A 16824-nucleotide genomic window follows, 5' to 3' on the forward strand; every position below is an offset into this window, starting at 1 on the left:
AAAATAAAATAAAATTGGATCTAATAGACTCAAGAACTGTACACACTTACCAATAACACCAGACTGAATTTAAAAAGGAGTTCTATAATTCACCTCTTTCAAGTTTAAGTGAGAGTGTATAGGTTATCAGAATGAGTTGTACTAAAACAACTTAAAGTAGTACATATGAATAGAAGGCAAAAATGAGTTATCAACATAAATCACCTAAATAATGTGGTTACAATAGTGTAGCCATGGGCTCATGTTAATTTATGGTCCTAAAATTACTATTCCAGTATTCAGAATCAGTTTTTTTTAACTGATAGGAAAGTTTTAATTAGCAAAGATGACACAGGAAAGGAAGGAGCAACATCCACACCCAGATTTAGCAGTATCCATGCTCCCCAACCTAAGGAGACTGATTTCTAAGGTTCTCAAACTATCAGGTAAAAGTGACTATAATAGGTCTTCAAGAGTCTCAGGTTGCCCTGTGCATACTATTCCTAACACAGCAAGCTATACATAGGAGCCCAAAAAGCCCTTTGGGGATACCCCAACAAGGCTTATCCTATCCCATGCTGCCTTCCAGGGTTGATATCCATCCCCCACTTTCCCCACCATATTGAAATTTACCTCCATGGTCAGGCTCTTAGTATCGTTCAAGATGATAATTACATATCAAGTAAACTATTACATGTTAATAAAGCAAGTTTGGAGGAGACATCGCCAAGGCTTTCTGTAAACCCATTTTAACCTGCTAGAGCAAAGTACCTAACCTTCATTTGGTTGGATCAAAAAAAAAAAAAAAAGTGGTTTTGTTAACTAAAATCCAAAACTAAAACAAACAAACAAAAATTCTTTAGAAGCCACAGGTCTAACCAAATAGTGGAAATGTTAGGCAAATTATAAGACTGCAGTACTTTTGGCAAAGAAGTAACATTTTAGGGACTTCCCTGGTGGTTAAAAGTCCGCCTTCCAATGCAGGGGACACGGGTTCAATCCCTGGTCGGGGAACTAAGATCCCCCATGCCGTGGGGCAACTAAGCCCAAGCGCCACAACTGCTGAGCACATGCCACAACTAGAGAGCCCGCATGCCACAACTACTGAGCCCATGCACTCTGGAGCTCGCACGCCACAACTAGAGAGAGAAAACCCGCACACCACAACTAGAGAGAAGCCTGTGCACTGCGACAAAGAGCCCGTGCGCCACAACAAAGGATCCCACATCCTGCAACGAAGATCCCACGTGCCGCAACTAAGACCTGATGTAGCCAAATAAATTTAATTTAATTTAAGTTAAAAGAAAGAAGTAACATTTTAAAAACAGACAGAACCACTAGGTGCCCTTCAAATCATGCCATGGAAGCTACCTATTCCTATACAAGTCCCTTGGCAGCTTGTTTTTCCACTAACTACATTTTTCCAATTGAATGTTAAATGATGATGGTCACAACTGTGATTTTATAGTCTCCATTTAAGTCACTGGAAAGGGATATAGGTAACAACCCAGAAGGTACTTTGGGCACACAAAGAAAGAATGAAGGTCTTATAACTAAGGGCAGCACTTCAGCTTGATGGAGCCAGAGACTAATTTTCCTCTTCCTCATTGTAGTCATGATGGACTGCGACCAAAGAGCACCAAGAGAGACACAGTAGGCTTTACCAGGCACCTCCACAGCTCTTTAGGAGAACAAAAAGAGTGAACCGGATACTCTGACTGCCTCTGAGAATGAAGACAGGACTTGGCTTTGTTCACCACTGCATCCCCAAGACCTGGGTCAGAAGGTACTTCACTAATTTTTCTTGAATGAATTGATGTGAAATGCCTCATTTCCTCTCATCAGAGACACGGTGCTACCCTATATAGTAAGACTAATTAGAGCCATTGAGTCTCCTCTATCTGCAAATAAAGCAGATTCACCTTTAAAAATGGTAGATGGACCTAACCCACACACAGAGTCACTTAGAACCATTCTAAACCATTTAAGGGTCTAAACCATTTTTGGCACTAAGTTAAGCAGAAAATCAAACTATTGTCAAGTGATAGTTTATGCATATACTGCAATGGGTTCATTTCTTAAAATCAATGAATGATATCTCAAGTCATAGAAAACTCAATTTGCACATTACTCTAGATCCTCTTTTCTAAATGGTGTGATACTTTCTCATTCGGAATGGCCCTCTTAAAGCAAACCAATTTGGCTTGCCTTAAATAAGCAGGTTTCTAACCCCCTTCCACATAGCCCAGTATCATAATAGCTTAATAACAAAATTAGCAATGGAAAAAGACACCAAATTTCCTAAATCGAAATTCCTAAATCAAGCATCTTTTTTTAATTCCACAGCACCTGACTCCTTGATCCCTATTAATCTCCATGATAAAGATATGCTTCCACCTAATTATCATAAAGGTGCACTTAGGTGTTCTTCTAGTGACAGCAGTGTCATCTTGTTTGATTCTATCCTACCCATCAGCTGTGACATCACCACACCACTGCCACACATAAAGAGCACAGAATCCATGTACGGAAGGAAATTTAAAAAAATACTTAAGATTCACAGTAAGCCATTTTAAGTGAATCAAGTCACTTTAGCTTCAACTGAAACTACTTGGGGCCCTGAATAGAAATTCAAGTCAAGTATATAATAAGCATAGAAAAATACGGAGAAAGTTTTAAGTAACATTTCAAAACTGTTCTGAAAGAAAAAGAAGTAACAAGAGACAGATCCAAGATTAATTCATTTAAAAAGACACCTATGGGGCTTCCCTGGTGGCGCAGTGGTTGAGAATCTGCCTGCTAATGCAGGGGACACGGGTTCGAGCCCTGGTCTGGGAAGATCCCACATGCCACGGAGCAGCTGGGCCCGTGAGCCACAATTGCTGAGCCTGCGCGTCTGGAGCCTGTGCCCCGCGACGGGAGGGGCCGCGATAGAGAAAGGCCCGCGCACCGCGATGAAGAGCGGTCCCCGCACCGCGATGAAGAGTGGCCCCCGCTTGCCGCAACTGGAGAAAGCCCTCGCACGAACCGAAGACCCAACACAGCCAAAAATAAATAAATAAATAAATAAAAATCAAGTAAAACTTTAAAAAAAAAAAAAAAAAAAGACACCTATGTTCTTCAAGACATCTAATCATGTCCATGGATTATTTTTAATAATAAAAAGTAAACAGCTTTTCTCTAGCCTGAAAGGTAACACTGACTCTAACTTATTACTATAATGAAGAACTGGGAACAGCCTGCTCCCTCCCATGCCACGCACACAGATATTTGGTTTAATAACTCCTGCTAGACAGAAGTGTAGTCCTTGACTATAACAACTGACTATATTGTGGTGAAGTCTGAGTGGCTGAAAAATCCTTTCAGATTTTTTTCAAAATATTCCAACTATTTCACAATATATGTATATAATATCATGCAACACATTTTTTAAAATAAATTTATTTATTTATTTGTTTTTATTTTTGGCTGTGTTGGGTCTTCATTGCTGCGCACGGGCTTTCTCTAGCCGCATAGAGCGGGGGCTACTCTTCGTTGCAGTGTGCGGGCTTCTCATTGCGGTGGCTTCTCTTGTTGCGGAGCACGGGCTCTAGGCACGCGGGCTCAGTAGCTGTGTCACACAGGCTCTAGAGCGCACGGGCTCAGTAGTTGTGGTGCACTGGCTTAGTTGCTCCGCGGCATGTGGGATCTTCCCAGACCAGGGAATGAACCCGTGTCCCCTGCATTGGCAGGCGGATTCTTGACCACCGCGCCACCAGGGAAGCCCATGCAATACGTTTTATAAGACCCTTTCTGTAACACGTCACCCCAGTACCAAATCCCAGCAAACTATATCCCTGTTGCTTTTATCTCAACCACCTACCCACTAGTACTCTATGTCAGGCGTAACCTTCAGAAATATCAAAAAAAAAAAAAAAAATGCCAGGGTATACACATAAAATTTCTCAGGCATCCCTGGCTCTGGTCCATTATAGAAGCGCGCACAGACAAGGCCGTAGCCATTCACACAAGCGGGTGTAGCAGTTTTTGTTTGTAAATACAAGTCTGGTTTAGTCATGTAGTACTAATATCAATACACGTAATAAATACATAATGAGCAGATTTATATAAACAATTGGACTGAGAATTCAAAATTAGATAAATACATAATCCTTTGAAAGACCAGTCACTAATCAAAATGAAATTAAAAGTAGGCGTTCTATAGCAATTTGGAGCTAGATGGCACAAAACAGCATCAAATGTGCATTACACTGAGCAGAGCTCTATGGACATGTTGATGGGGAAGCAGTAGTACCAACAGCCACACTACTTCCAGCCCCTTCATGGCCACATTTGTTTCAAAACATATTTCTCTTTTTGGGGTGATGAAAATGTTCTAAAATTGACTGTGGTGATGGTTGCACAACTCCGTGAATATACTAAAAACCACTGAATTGTACACTTTTAATGGGCAAACCGTATGGTAGCTGAATTATAGCTCAATAAAGTTGCTCCCTATTTTTAAAAACATGTTTGCGGAGCAAAATATTGCACACAAAAACAGCTCTGATTGGCTGCCAATATAAAGGATTCTGAATTTGATTTACCCTCAAATTCTTTTCCCAGTTCAAAATAAACATGTACACACATGCATGCACATCTGCACACACAGAGGCAACATACAGGCACAAAGCTTTGGGCATTAAAATGTCAGAATGCTTTCCTTGTTTTTCAATAAGACCCTCGCTCTTCAAAAGTGCCTTATTAAAAATACCTTGCCAACTTTAACACCCTACTCTGATGGTTCCCAGAATGTTTTCTAACATGCCTTAGTTAGCTATCATGCTCCTATATAATGTCCCCTGTGAGAGACAGAATAAATGGAAGGGTTAGGGGCTTCCCTGGTGGCGCAGTGGTTGAGAATCTGCCTGCCAATGCAGGGGACACGGGTTCGAGCTCTGGTCTGGGAAGATCCCACATGCCGCGGAGCAACTAGGCCCATGAGCCACAATTACTGAGCCTGCGCGTCTGGAGCCTGTGCTCTGCAACAAGAGAGGCCGTGATAATGAGAGGCCCGCGCACCGCGATGAAGAGTGGCCCCCGCTTGCCGCAACTAGAGAAAGCCCTCACACAGAAACGAAGACCCAACACAGCCATAAATAAATAAATAAATAAAATAATTTTTTAAAAAAAGGAAGGGTTGTGGTTCAAAAGCACAGACTCTACAACTAGACTGCATGGATGCTAGCTCTTTTACTTATTAGGTGTGTAACCTTGGGGTTGTTATCTAACTTCTCTATGCCTCAGTTTTCTCATCGGTAAAATGGGGATAACAATAGCCCCTCCCTCACAGCACTGTTATGTGGTTTAAATGTGTTAATGCATCTACAGCACTTACAATGGTGCCATACTCGTGGTGGGTACTGTAATAAATTATTACTGATTGGCATTAGTATTAGTATTGGCTGATATCAAGTTGCTTCATGTTCTCTGTTGCCTTTGCTAGACTGTAGGATTATTTCAGGGCAGTGAATACCTTTTCTCCCTCCTAACCAAATGCTTTACATACAATTACTCCACAAATGCTTCCTCAGAATGTTTAAACACCACACCTATATGATGCCAAAAGCACTTAGAAAATTCCGTAATAAATCCAAAACTCATTTTGATAAATGTCAAATTGTGCAAGTACATATGCAGACCTAGAATAATGGTTGGCATCTCCACTGCTGAAGTTTTGGTCATCCCATCAACTGAAAGAGTGAAAAGACTTTCAACTGAAAGACTAGAGATACGAAAGGATCCTTAGTCTTCTATATCATTAGTGGAAAAGCACTAGGTTAGAACCAAGGGCCCTACATTCTGCTCCTAGATCCACCTCAGACAATGCGACCTTCTGCAAGCCACTTAACCTCACTGTGCATCTGCCACTGGAGGGATAATTAACCATTCTTCAAAAGAAAGATGCTCTAAATAAAGGGCATTATCTTTCATATTGAGCTCATTTCTTGAGGGCAGAGTAAGTCTAATCTTTGAAAAAAACTTTTAAACATTTTCTTTTCCAGTTCAAATATGATGCTGCTGATGATGATTATAAATGCTGGTAAAGCTGCTAATAAATAATATATCTCGTTAGTGTGATGAGCTAGGCTTTTCAGTACTTGAACATACATTATCATAATAATCATCACAAAACCCTGTGAACAGACAGGAATGAGTTGCCTGGTTCCTTCCCTTCTGTGCACCTATGGCATTCCAAATCCAAGTCCACTACCCAAGGGGTATCTGTCTCATCACGTGTCTGACATGGCAACCAAAGGAGAACACTGGAAGGTGGAAAAGCAGGCATGCTACCTTCATATACTTCCGACTCAAAAGGTTAGACCAGCTCTGCAACTACAGCAGCTCTCAGTAATCTATTTAGACTTAGACATTCATTTATCAAAACTGCTCTTGAACTTTTATCATCTCTAAGCGGCTTGACTACTATGAGTCTTCCAATATTTTCCACTTTGAGGGCTTGAAATCTGTAATAGAGATAAATCAGGAAAATGTATTACCTCTTGAAGTATCAGAACACCAGAAGTTTTCATGTTTAAAAGACAACACTGTTTGCTGCGCACATTTTCCTATATCTCCCTTTCCCTTCATAATGGAGATTAAATTTTAAATCCTATTAAACTAAACAGTATTGTATTTAAGTATATACTGGGTCAATCATATTTAAAAATTGGCATTTTCCTCACATTCAATGTAATGCCATCTTTGAATAAGTAATAAGCCAAGCATTTACCACAAACTTTCTTGTCTGCCAGAAAACTAGTGCTACTTCTAAATGGTCTACTCACCATTTAAAAGATACATGTTCAGAAAATAGCATCCCAGCTGGGATTAAGGCAGTATAAAGGAAAGATGCAATTTTCCCTAAGATTTCTGGTTCATATATAAATGGCAAAGCTCCAAAAGTTTTAACCAGTTAGGCCATAAATCTACTAAAAGAGTCAATAATAACTATACCTACTATGTGGCTTGAACTGTGCTTAGCACTTTATATGCATTATTTCATTTAATCCTTAAAACCAACAGACGAGGTTGTTTACAGAGGGGGCAACAAGGATCAGAGAGGTGAAGGGAGTTGCCCAAAATTACACTGCCAACAAGAGGCAGAGTTGGGATTTGAACCCAAGCCTGAGATTCCAGGGCCGAAGATCTTAGCCACTGAACTCTATACAGCCTTCCCACTGAGAAACATACAAGAGTGGAACAGAAAACTTTGTTGAAATGAAGCATTCTTTAGAAATAAGTGGGACCACGAAGCAAAACTCTACAACTGTCTTATCCCTTTTTACTGAATAGACTATAAAAGCACGTCACACATAGAATATAAAAACCATTCCTTAATCACCCCTCTATACCCATGTCCCTATGATCTTCGGGCAGTAAAACGTTACAACAAGGTCAGGCCCTGGGAACTGTGTCTGGAATGGGACAGCAATAATAAAGGTGGGACGGCAATAATAAAAACCAGTTGAACGATTTCGTGTTTGACTTACTCCATTTACTTACACCCCCTTTCTTCACTTGCCTTTCTCTTCATCTTTCTCATTTGGAGGAAAGCAATTCACTGCTTTGCAACAGGCATACCTCTGATGTGCTGCTTGCCCCTTTTCAAAACCACCTCAAACTCTAGAAAGCTTTTATCAACCTCCGAGCACATGAGGCTTGATAACTTTCCTCTACTATTAAATATTTCAGTAGCCAGCAACTGACAAAGCAGCTTGTATAGTGAATGCGTTATAAACGAAAGCAGCTTCAAAGTTAGCAAAAGTTAACTTCAGTCAGTGACACAAGCAAGTGTGCATAGAATGGGGCAAAGCTTTGACCCCATCGATTGTGCTGCTTTAAGTTCATGGTCATTATGTTCTAACAACCTCTCTTCTGAAGACAGCAGTCCCTTGGCAGGCCCTTCACTGTCAGTCTTAGCTACCACCCCGCAACATGAAGACCTCAGCCAGCACGCAACACATTTTAAGATTCAGATCATTATCAAACAACCAGAGTGCTCTCTTGAACTAAAAGAAATTATGCAACATAGGGGTGGAAAATGGATGTCTATTGCCTTTGCTGTAGGCCATTAGGGGTTTTAAGGCTATGAAAATATATGAGTATTTGACTAAAGGAACAGACTCAAACAGCACAGTGTGGCCTCAGTGTTTTTCAAAGGGTCACCCCAGGGTTACCACAGCTGCCCTTGCAGGCAGACTTTCTCTGAAGTACTGGGTTTTACCTCAAATTTTCATTATGAATACTGCATTCTGAAGCACAATGTATTTGAATTTAAATATTGTTAATTATTTAAAATTAGCTACCACTGAATGTTCTTCTCAATGTTTGCGTAAAATAAATGCTTCAAGAAAACACAAGCTGCTTTATTTTGTAACTCCTAGTACACATTATCATGTCACCACCCTGCTCATCCAGTATACCCAGTGTGCTCCAGTTTGAGAGAAAGAGCACTGGACAGAGATTCTATTTGTTTGAACTAGTGCAATGCCAGGAATATAATAGGTACTTCATAAGTATTTGTGGAACGAATTGGCAGAATGGCTTCAAGGACTAGTTTTCAACTTCAAGAACATTCCAGAAAAACCTTTTGAGACACATAATTACAAAAGAAAACCACAAAAGAAAAAGGACAAAGAAAATATACCAATTATGATTTACAAATATTGATAAGGGAGAACAATAAAAACCATACTTTGCTTAGCTTAGTTGGAAGGAAAAGGCTGCCAGGATGTCATATAGAGATAATACTGCAGGGGGTAGGGGGAGGTTAGGGTGATTAAAAACCAATTCCATTTAGCGAACACTAAGACGAGTTTTCAACTGACTCTTGTGCTTTCCTTTGTACATTTTTAATATTAATGATTTCAAACTTACAGAGGAAAATAAGGAATTGTAATGGATACCCGTGTTCCTGTGTACCCAATGCATGATGCTGAAACTACTGAAGTCCAGGAACCATGCCTCATTTGTTTTATACCTTTCTCTGGTTTTTAATACAGATTTCTATGTACATGAGGAGTTCAAGAAATGTTTAACAACTGCCAAGAATAAGTGTCTAATCATATTAAATTCTTAACTGCATCCTCTCCGCGAGCCCCTCCCCCAAAAAGACTTGCCCTAAAAAAACATGCTTTGTTTTAAATAAGAAAAGAAAAACAAAAAAATAAATACTTTTACTGGTCCTAGATGAAAGAGTATTGAAAGACTGGGGTCTCGGCTCATTTCAATCATGTGACCCGGCCGTATCTGTTTTCCTATGATAAAATGAGGCTCATACGGCCGGCCCTCTATCCAGAGTTGTTGCATGAATAAATCAGCATGTATTTACACGGTAACCATTACAAGCGAGGTACTGGGAAGGACAATATAGCATATTTACCTCCCTAATCACTACCAACAGCAACGACTTACTATGTGCAAGGCCCTGATTTAAGCACTTTTATGTAAGATATACAATCCCTTATCTGAAAACCTTGGTGCCAGACATGTTTCCAAATCCAAAAACGTCCAGACTTTTAGGTAGGCAGTAACCCGCATGTACTATACATTATGTAATACCCCAGTATGGTCTGAGGCACTGCCCCATAAACACATTACTAATTTTACAACAAAACCAAATAAATATTAACATTAAGTAGAATAAAGGCTATAAAATACATTCCCATCAGTTCAAGTCAAATTTTGTCAGCATCTGAGTTTTGGCACCTAACTTACCAAATAAGAGTTTTATCACACCTTTTTAAATTAAAAATTGCAAACAACAAATTTTAGATGTACCTAACTCATTCAGTCCTTCTAAGTACTCTAAGATCGAAGTTCTCTTATTCCTATTTTACAGATGAAAACTATGAGGTACAGAGAGATTTACTAACTCACCCAGTATACCCCAGCTAGTAAGTCTCCTGGCCCGAACTGCAACCCAGGCAGCCTAGCTCCGCTACTGTGCTCTTAACAACTATGCTCTATGACTTCTCTCAGAAACTGCTTGATGACACCAGACAAGCATGTGAAAAGTAAAACAGTACTAAACAATTTAAGTATCCAAAACAATAGGGGAAACAGCACAAGGCAGCATTTATTCGTTATTCAACAACTATTTATAGAGGACATACCATGTGCCAGGTGCTCAGGAGACAACGACGAGCGAACCAGACAAGGTCCAGGTTGCCTTCATGCAGCCAGAGACCGGTGGGGAAATGGCCCGGCATCAAATAAACATAATTATGACATGCATGGCAAGTTTGTGTGACTGCTGTTCACATCCAGAGGAGGAGATCAGGGCAGTGGGGGACGGTGTAATAGGACATAAGATTCGAACTGCTCCTTGAGTAGTATTGGGATTTGCAAGGACAAAAAGAAAAACGGAGGGCTTTTGAAACAGATGATGGCATGGCATCCATTCAAAAAGCCGTTACTGTGCGCCTACTCTACGCCAAGAATAATGCTAAGCACAAAAGCTCCAAACTAGGTAAAAATCCATTTAAACCAACAGAGGATTTGTGTAAGAGAATAATAAGGACAAGTGGGATAGTAGGCCTGGGTCACATCATGGAGAACCCTTGAGTGTTAAGTTGAGGAGCTGGGATTAGACCCTGCGGGAGTCACTGAAGGTTATTTTGCAGGTTTCTGCCTCACAATATTAGGATTTATCCCTATGGAATGTCAGTGACTATCTGCATTCCTATTTGGGGCCAATTAGACCTCAAAGCTGGATTGCTTTCAAGCAAGGGCTCAGGGCAACAAAGTAAGTGCCAAGTCTAAATTCATTTAATCCTCAAGGAATAGAGAAAACTCTAATCTCTCAAAAAATAAAGGTATGGCAATTTGAAAATGTTGGAGAAGGCAATGACCAACTCTTCTTTTTTTTTTTCAATTTTTCAATTTATTTATTTATTTATTTATTTTTGGCTGCATTGGGTCTTCATCGCTGCGCACGGTCTTTCCCTAGTTGCGGCGAGTGGGGGCTACTCTTCGCTGCAGTGTGCGGGCTTCTCATTGCGGTGGCTTCTCTTGTTGCGGAGCACGGGCTCTAGGCGTGCAGGTTTCAGTAGTTGTGGCACATAGGCTTCAGTAGTTGTGGCACACGGGCTCTAGAGCGCAGGCTCAGTAGTTGTGGTGCATGGGCTTAGTTGCTCTGCGGCATGTGGGATCTTCCCGGACCAAGGCTCGAACCCGTGTCCCTGGCATTGGCAGGCAGATTCTTAACCACTGTGCCACCAGGGAAGTCCCCCAACTCCTCTTAAAATCCCAAAGGCCGTTTCTAAAACCTAAGTTATTCCTTCATAAGCAAATGAGATTTCCAACCTTCCAAAGTACATTTCTATGAGAAAGTAAAACATCATTCTTTGAAAAACAAATTCTTAAGTTGAACGATGATCTGATCTTTAATGAGGCTGGTGACAACTTACCTCAGGGCACAGGTGACAATGTGACAGTGGAAACTCAACTGCTTTTTAACATACCTCAGAGTTCCCACTCCCCTATCCCCTTACCTAAGCAGAGTGGAAGAAGTGAATTACATATTTATTCAGCATACATATCAAAGATTTTCATTCTCAGGTCTTAATGTAAACAACTGAGTAGCGAGGTATTCTATTTGTCCTCTGCAAAACAAATTCTCTTTACGCCCACTAATTTTTTTTTCAGTCATTGACCTTCCACAGAGAAGTAGGTAACAAAGACTCTTCAATGGCTTCCCGCTGTTCTGAGAACCAAACTCAAATTATTTCTCAGAATCTCCAGGCCCTGCATCACCTATTATCTGCCTCTTTCCAGGCTCCTTAACTCCTTTAACCACACCCCCACATAGCTCACTAGGCTCCATCCACGCTGGCTTGTTTTCTGTTCCTCAAACATCTCAAGTTTGTTTTTCTGCCTCAAGGCCTTGACTCTTACTCTTCTCTCGGCTCTTGACAAGGTAAGCTCAATCTCTCTTCTTTCACGTCTCTGTTCAAAGGTCACCTTTGCTGGGAGGGCTTTCCAGAGCACCCTTACTAAATAGGCCGGTCCCAGTTCTCCATCTCACAGTATTTCCATCATTGTCACTACCATCTATAAGGATCGTCTTCATTTGTTTCCTTGTTTATTGTCTATATCCTTCGGTGGAATATAACCTCTGTGAGACTCTAGAAGAACAAGGATCATGCCTCTTAAGGTTTATCATTGTGCGTAACACAGGGCCTGGCAAATAGAAGGTGCTCAACAGATTTCACAAAATAAATTACTAAATGAATGAAGAATATATTTAAAGGCTGATTGCTATGAATGTCAGTAACTTGAGAAAGCCTTTTTGTTCTAATTTTGAGATGTTTCTCTACAGCTGTTCATTTTTCAAAATTCTTTCTACATTTTCTGAAATCTGGTGACACCTGACAAATTGTTGTGCTAGTTCATGGCAATAAAAATATATCACTCAACCAATGGATTTAAGAAAAAGTACTTTGAGGAGGTGGTAGTAGTTTATTAAACATCAATAAAATCAAACAATTTGAAAATTGGTTAGTCTCATTCCACTAATGTAAGTCAAATTACATGAAGAAAAGTAATTTAAAATGTAAAGAAATGAAAAAGAAGAGAATTCGACAGCAAACTGCAATTATGTTTACTAACATCAGAAATATCCAGTTTGATAACTTCTAGGTGTACTAGGTGGATTATTAAGTACATTTTGAGTAACATTCTAAGATTCAGAGCAAAATGCTTAAGACAAACTCATATCCACCTTTATCTTTTTTTCTGGCAAACATAAGTAGTTCATACTAGGGCAATGTTACCTTAGACTTGGTATCAGTAATAATTACACAAGGAAAAAAAATGGCATAGTAACATAAACTCTTTTCTTTGAAACAGTTGGCAAGTTTGTATATCTTTCCAGAAAGGGTTGGCAAGAAAATTACAGATTTACAAGGGTGGACCTATTGGTATAAATCCCCTCTCCCTACTATATCCCATTTTTTAAAAGAACTAAAGTGAAGTCAGAAATTTACCAAATGAGTGAGGGAAACTACAAATCACCTGTAAGCCATATAAGCCATATAACTAAACTGATGATCAACAGACTTCAATATTCTTGTGAAAACCACTTTCCTGAGAACATCACCTTAAACTTGATACCGTCATACCACCCTTTTTTAAAGTGTGCTTATAAAAATGGCAGATTAAAAGCCTTGGGAATTTGAGGCTCTTATTTATCTGTTTTAAAAACACATCATTTGATGTTGCAGCAGAAACTACATGCTTCGTCTCACTGCCAAAAAAGTGCTCCCAGGACAGTGAAATTTAGCGCTCATCTTCATTCACAACTTGGTTTCTTCTGAGATGATTGCCAATTAGTACACAGTATGTCAATGGCAACACCTGGTCACACATCAAGCAAACAATTCTATCACTGTTAAGTATAAGGATGTTAATAAAAACTTGCAGATAAGGGAGCTAATATTTTTAAACGTAAAATGATGTCATAACTGCTTAATGGATTATTTCATTTTTCTCAGTTTTCAAACTTGAACACTGGATATAGCCCATTTCCAAGAACACAGCCACCAAGGTCAGCATGTGCTAGTTCACTGTATCTGCCTCCACTTTCAGCTTCTTCATTCAATTTTCCTCACGCACTAATTAGCGCATGGAAGTGAGTAAACGAACCTCAGTATGGGAGCTAACAGGGCAACTGCATGGGGAGAAGGCGATATTGCTGGTGCTGTGTGAAATCAGCTTCAGCGCACTAATCCCCAATCCACAGAAAAGTCGTCTCTTTGACATGGTTTTTAAATTCTGCTTCTTGAGGGTATATACAAATATGAGATCTGAAGTAAGAAACTGTGGCTTCTTTAAAAGAAAAAACAAAAACAAAAACAAAAACGAAGGCAGGGGCCCTCCCAACAGAGACAGCTTTAAACTCCAGAGTCTGTCAGTTCCCATTCAGTGTGCTTAGTAACCAGCCTATGCTAACTTGAGTGACTTTAGCCCAAACCACTAGTCCTCTGACTACATTAAAACGATGAACACCCCAGTCTGCAGGAGAAACGGAGCCAGGCATCAAAGTCTCTCTCTCTCTCTCTCTCTCTCTCTCTCTCTCTCTCTCTCTCTCTCTCTCTCTCTCTCTCTCTCCCGGGCCTGCTTGGCAGCGTGGGAAGAATCAAATTCAGGACCATGTGCTAGGATTAAACACAAACATACATACATACATTCTAAGTGGTTGTGGTTCTTGAACTAAGTTACTGAAAACTAGAAAGAAACTTTAAAGTTCCTCAGCTGGTATTTGCTAGAGGATCATTCCCATCACTTGCAGTACACCGTAATAGACTGTAAGCTTCCAAGAAAATCATTAGACAACTGTGATTAATCCAAAGAAGCCAAGACTTTTAGAGATGAAGACGTTCAAAGCAGAGTTAGAAGCTTCGAGGAGGAGAGCAGTGTGCTCCTGACTCGGGAGCCAGCAGCGGAGCCTACCAAGTTGGAAGATTCTAGAGGAGGGACGGTTGGGAGGCACAAAGCAGAAAGTGTTAGAAGGCAAGAGACAGTGGGGCCCGAGGCGGGCAGAGGGACCCCAGACCGTCAAGGGCAGCGACAGCCCGGAGGAGAAGACCTTAGAGGGATAACAAAGAAGCAAAGGAAAGCTAGGTACCGTGGTCCTCAAAGAACCCAGGCGACTGGCGGAGCCGGCGAGTCCGGGAGGTAGGGATGAGAAGGTGCAGGGATGAGGGCGCACAGCGACAAGCGAGAGAAAATGGGTTGGGGGGTGAGGGGACGTGCAAAGATCGAAGGTAGTTCCCCGTCCCTCTGCCCCTGGTGCGGACCGCAACTCCTTACCGCGCGCCGCCTGGCCCCGCCGGGTCCCAGGGGCGCGGAGGCGGCTGATGGAACCGCTGCGACTTCAGGACCCTGCCTCACCTTGTTTGCCGCGCGTCCCGGCGTCCCGCTGCCCGTTCGCCGGCTGCTGCGCTCCGAGGGCCAAAGAGCTAGTCGCGCGGCGCAGCCGGCGCTCTGTCCGGCTGTGAGGCACCGGCCCCCAATCCTCCGCACCGCCTGCTCGCCCCGGTCACTTCGCCTCGCTCTCCCGCAGGCGGAGAGCACGGACCCTAACCCGAACGCCGCTCCACTTATTTCAAAAGCCCCCGTCCCACGCTTCCCCGGAACAGGAGCGGAGCTGCTGCGGCCGCAGCGGCAGAGCCTCCGCCTGACCTCACCGGGGGGCGGGGGGGCGGGAGCCCAGTTGAGGAGGGGAGGGGGAGGGAGCGCGCGGGCGGGGGAAACATGGCGGCGGGGGCGGCCCCGGCGGCGCCTGCGCGGGAGGCGGGGGAGCTGGGGCTAGGACCGTGTGTAGGGTCCGAGCACAACTCCGCTGCAGCCGAGGCGTGGCGAGGAGGGGCCCGGAGGCGGGGTGACCGCCCAGTGGCCCTCACGCCTCCGAAACCGGGACGCTCGGCTTTGAGCACACTTGGCTTCTAGTGCCCAGGGGGCAGAAGAGGTGAAAACTGTCAAGTATCCAGGGACACAGTGCGCCCGCCAAGAGGAGGCCCCCCCGGTGCTCCTGCCTGCAGTTGTCGCGGCCCCTCTTAGTCACAGGGGGCCCGGGCACAAGGTGTGCCCTCAAGCCGCTTCCCCTCGGTGGGGCGCGCACCTCGAAGTCAGCCTGACCCAGGCTGTCACACAACTGTTCATCACTCTTCGGATGCGACGAGCGCTTCATCTCTGCCCTCCCTACGGGAGGTACACACGATTAAGAAAGAGGAAGAATAAAATAACAAATACGGCACTTCAGCACTTTACCGAGCGTCTGCTTAGAACCCAGCGCTGAATTATTCACTCACTTAACTCTCACAGCTACTCCACAAGGTCCCCAGTAGTATTATCTCCATTTCACAAGCGACAAAACTGAGGCGTAAAGGTCAAACTAGTTGCCCAAGGTTACACAGTTGGTAAGGGGCAGAGCAGGACCCAGGATCCCAAGCAGTGTGATTCCAGCGCCCAAGCTCTTAACCGCTGTGCAACGCTGCTTCCAAACTGGTGGAACTGCTATTCTGAGTCAGAATCTTGACTCTCTCCTCCCGGTTCTGTCAGCTAAGCCCCCAACAAAAACCCCAGTCAAGCCTGTTTTTCCCCTTTGCAGGTCTTCTATTCATTCTTTGCCTTCTTGACGGTTACAGCCTGGGGCCACCTTTTTACACCTCTTCCTTTGCCTTTTCTACTTATAATTCCAGACTTCTCCTAGGAAAAATAATGGGAGCGTGCTGTTAGCAACCAGTTTACTCACTGGTTTTTTTTTTGTTTGCTTTTTGTTTTTTGTTCTTTTTTAAGGAAGTGATGGGGTGAGTGTGGGGACTGTAGTTCTTTATATTTCCTAATATTTCTCCCTTTGCCTACCAGTAAACTGATCAGGCATCTGAGATCTCAACATTGTTGACTTGGTATTTCAAATTCCATACACTGAAATTCTAGTAGTGCATTTTAAGTAACTTTGAAATTAATCAGTTACTCAAAAACTTGCAAGAACTAAAGCTATCACCACATTGTTGGGCTTTACCAAACTGGTAAAAAGGTAAGAAAGAACTCCAAGTGCACATGTAATTTACATTATTATCTTTTACCTGTCAGTGGATTCAACACGATTCATCTTTGTTAACAGGCGTGCATTCATTGGCTTCTCCACTATGCTTATTCAATAATTATCATCATATACCTGTGTTACACACAAAATGCCTATTAGGTGGAAAGCACCTGTTACAGGAGTTTACAGTCTCATTGAGGAGATGTGTTTAAAGCAATTGATTTCAGCATGTATGAAAAATCTAGCACGTT

The 16824-nt window shown here is 42.3% G+C and overlaps 1 protein-coding gene across 6 annotated transcripts in view; it reads right to left on the bottom strand.

Moving 5' to 3' along the window:
* KLHL13 (kelch like family member 13) overlaps window positions 1-15240 on the bottom strand; it is a 185314-nt gene extending 170074 nt beyond the window's left edge. For 5 of the 6 annotated variants that reach the window (XM_007178368.3, XM_057538982.1, XM_057538977.1 and 2 more), the window contains exon 1: window positions 14917-15240. The gene's annotated coding sequence lies outside the window, so the exon portion shown is untranslated. Of the gene's footprint in view, window positions 1-14835 lie in introns of all 6 variants that reach the window. The other variant, XM_057538979.1, reaches the window with a different exon arrangement.
* Window positions 15241-16824: the final 1584 nt, after the last annotated feature.

The sequence above is a fragment of the Balaenoptera acutorostrata genome, chromosome X (assembly GCF_949987535.1).
Source record: "Balaenoptera acutorostrata chromosome X, mBalAcu1.1, whole genome shotgun sequence".
Lineage (NCBI taxonomy): Eukaryota > Metazoa > Chordata > Mammalia > Artiodactyla > Balaenopteridae > Balaenoptera > Balaenoptera acutorostrata.